Source organism: Bidens hawaiensis, unplaced genomic scaffold (genome assembly GCF_021521415.1).
Source record: "Bidens hawaiensis isolate Kalapana, Puna unplaced genomic scaffold, B.hawaiensis_p1.1 tig00003219_1, whole genome shotgun sequence".
Classification (NCBI taxonomy): Eukaryota; Viridiplantae; Streptophyta; class Magnoliopsida; order Asterales; family Asteraceae; genus Bidens; species Bidens hawaiensis.
In genome coordinates, this window is record NW_027491175.1 from 1,583,878 (window position 1) to 1,587,856 (window position 3,979).

The 3,979-nt window shown below is 33.1% G+C and overlaps 1 long non-coding RNA gene across 1 annotated transcript; it reads right to left on the reverse strand.

Moving 5' to 3' along the window:
* Nucleotides 1–468: 468 nt before the first annotated feature.
* Nucleotides 469–3,726, reverse strand: LOC143622574 (uncharacterized). Its single transcript, XR_013151745.1, has 2 exons — nt 2,143–3,726; nt 469–1,662 (listed from the first exon to the last, which is right to left on the reverse strand). It is a non-coding gene; the product is annotated as an uncharacterized LOC143622574 (long non-coding RNA).
* Between the last annotated feature and the right edge of the window lie 253 nt (nt 3,727–3,979).

Sequence of the window (3,979 nt, forward strand, 5' to 3'; positions counted from 1 at the left end):
GTCTGAACCTTTATTAATGGATCAACCAAAACAAAAGCAAAAGAAAAAAATCTTTTTTTATTGAGCCTCATCCACATGCGCATGATACAATTCGGTTTCGAGTCATGTTCGGGTCAAATTTTCAAGTTCATGTTAATTTGGACCTGCCATACAAAATTAGCTCGGTTTCGGTTAACTCTTTGGCTGCACATGGCATGGTGGGTTCAATGCACATCATGAGATCGTTAAGATTGTTTTGCTCAATTACATCGTGTTCATTTAAATGCTTCTTTGGCTGCACATGGCATGGTGACTAATGACAAAGGATGTGCAAATATGTATCTCGTGTGCCTAGCTCTATTAAGTGAAGGATCCTACCAATAACAAGTTCATTTTCCTAATGAATAAAGAGGATCAACGAAAACCATTGCTTTAAGTGTTTGGTTAAAAATTAAACAAACGAACACAAACAAGTTCATTTTCTTAACGAACGAACGAACATATTTATTTTTTTAACGAACGCATTTATTTTCTCAACGAACAACCAGGAACACGTTTATTTTCTCAACGAACAAACAGGAACACATTTATTTTCTTAGCAAACAAACGCACTTATTTTCTTAACAAAAGACAACATCCTGAAATTAACAAAAAACTCGGCATGCAAACAGCAAGTTGCAAAATGACCAGAACCAAGACGACAAATGTATAAAAAGAAGCGTTATAGCCAGGGCCCAAATCACATTTTTTTGAAAAACACACCTTGTGAACTGAACCTAGTATGCCCAGAATCAATGAACAATTAGAGCCAGAACCATGATTACTAATTTCAAAAAATCAGTTGCAGCCAGAACCCATAACAACTGAACCCGTTCAGACCTGTTATGCTGCTTGACCTTGTCATACTTTGTAGTATCATAATTGTAGTAAAACTCTACAGCATGAAAATAGATATGCTTGTACAGAACATACATTTTATTTTATTTAATAATAACAATAATAATAGTAATAAATAGGTTAAACTGGTCAACCCACGAACCCGCCAGCTTGAACAGAACACAACCTGGTAAAACAAAAAAATGATAATTGATAATAATATTATCTCCAAGAATAAAGAATAAAATATGTTAATTTTAAACCTCACATGTAGATATACACGACAACGATGATTGCAACTCGGTCAAAATTGTCACCTTTATCACAATGAAAGATGATTTGTACAAAGCCTCTTTTAGCCATACACCGCTACAAGTAAAAAGAAATTATCTTCCAAAATGGTAAAACGAAGGTTTAACCAGTGAAGGGAAAAACTGCCAAAAGCGTTAATTTAGTGGTGTATGCCAATAGGTGGTAATGTACCAACACCCACATTGCACAAATAATCAATTTCTAAAGATGGGTCTAACCAGCAAACCAGTATTGGAAACAGATAAGTTGAACAATTTCAACTTGATGGTGTCCAGAAATATTGATGTTCAACCAATCCGCCCCCGTTCGATCGATTATGTTGTAAACAAAACCAAAAAAGATGAAAAATAAGACTAAAAGATAGTTTTATAAACAAAAAATATGCATACCTCGCAATCAGCAAGTGTCAGCAAAATAGTCCCGAGACCACCTACATAACTGCAACTCCAACGACAGTATATACAATACACCTTTGCATGCAAACTGGAATCCCATCTGCTAACACCACAAAAACAAAAAGAATATTAAAATACTACAGAGTAATAAACAAAAAGTTACATATCTTATGAAAATCATTGATAAAAAAAACTCATCGTTTAAGTTTTATACGAAAGAGCAGGAACCTTAAAATTCTGTGTCCATTTATGTTCTTTCAATTATATTTGCTTAAGTTTATTTGTTTACGTTCATGAATTGTTCATTTAGGTTTTAAACGAAAGGACACAAACATGCCCATTTTCTTAATGAATAAGCATGAACATACAATTTTTTCGATTATATGTGTTCACGTTTGCTTAAAGCACACTCAAGCAAAAGTAAAAAAAACGCGTTTAGCTTCTTTGTCTTATTTTATCATTATCACCCAAGTCACACATACCATAGAAATACGTATACATAAAACCTAGACATATCATACACTCAACATATACAAAGACTCATATACATGAAAATACATATATACACTGATACACATACCATACACGCAGGGCCGGCCAAGGGGTGTGGCCGGGTAGTCGACGGCCACAGGCCCGACACCCCGCTAGGTCCGAAAAAAAGTACAGAAGCAGAAGTGTTATATATTATCCATCATCAAAACTCAGTAGTTAACTTCCTAATATTTACCAGCTGCAAGACCAAGTTTTGATGGTATGCGTTATCTTTCGCATCTTCAATATAGCTTCCATATTCTACAACATCAGTAACACTTCAAAATTAATATTGGAAGTAAATAAATATGAATGAAATACTTGAATGAAAACAAAAACAAATGTACATAAACATATGCAAATGAAAGAACATAAACAAACGTGAATGCAAAGGAATGCATGATGCCTTCATGTTCGTATGTTTAATTAAATGAATAACAGTTTGACCGACCCGAAATCAACCAAACCAAATAGGTTAAGATGCCTATAAACCAACAGATAACCCGTAACTCACTGTTTCAAAAAATGAACCCGAAATTAACAAAATCACATCAGACACAATAACTAAAATGCCCCTTGTAACTGACCCGCAGCCCATAACCAGTTAATTCAAGTTTAGCCAAGGCTGCAGTTTGGCTAATAAAACTCAAAACAATTTATTGTTACCACTTTACCCCTCGTACCTTTGTTACATCATTCATGTTGTTTTGTTCATGTATACATAAAATAGTGGACAAAACAGACTTTCTTAAAAACATATATTCACATTGGACAAACCTAAATGCCAATATACAAAAATATCTTTGTTAAAGATTTATACAAAACAATCTTTTCATCCCATAGTTTAACATATGGGAGCACATTTTTAGTATCAGTAAAGTTCGTTTTGACTGACCCGAAACACTTTTAATCTATTTTATTTACTTTTGCAATAAATATGATCACAAAATTTATATCGTCACGCTAATAGTTGTACCTTACGTGTTTTTATTTTTCTGAAAAGACAACAATTAATTTGTAGCCAATCAAAAATATTACCCAACCCATTTTGACTTGTACTAAAATGACTCGTTTTGACCGGTTATTCAACCAACACGACCGACCTATTTTGCAACATTTAAACAAAGGTACAAAATAACTGTATTATCAAAATGCAATACTGTTTTTTATCATGGAACACATTATCAACAAAATTTTCTAAACAAATTTGTAAAAAGAGCCCATCTATAAAAAAGTGACAATATCATTTAATAAAAGTTTAAAAAAGAATATTGAAAAAAAAAAAAGAAAAGGTACTCCAAGTAAAAGAATTAACTCCCCAGATCTCAGTTACCAAACAATTAACACATGAACTAAGTAAGAAAATAATTAATTGATTAACCGACTAATAGATCATAGAAGTCAATTTATGCAGCATATCAAAGATTTCTAAATGAAATTTATAATTCTAAGTATTCACACTCACATTTCTCATTTTGGTGTTTGAACCACCTCCGATTCTACAGCTTTCCATCCGCTTAAAATAATTGATTTCATGCTTGAGCAGAAAATATAAAACGAAATTAGACACGCTGAACAGTTAATAAACATACTACACTGTTTGAGATAGGTCTATTAGCTTTAGGAATCACCACTTACCTAAGAAAAAAATAAATAGGGTAAAGGTTTCAATCGACTTACGAATATGGCCGTCTGACATAAAATCGATGCTAGAAACCAGAGGCTACTGAAGACACATTCATTGTTTCTGGGTTTGGATGATCTACAACCATCTCCTCTCTCTTTCTCTCTCTATATCCACAAAATGCAGAGTCTTTATTCAGGGAATTCAAAATTTGATAACAAAACTCAAAATCGCGCTTAATGTTCTGTATGCAAGAATGGGT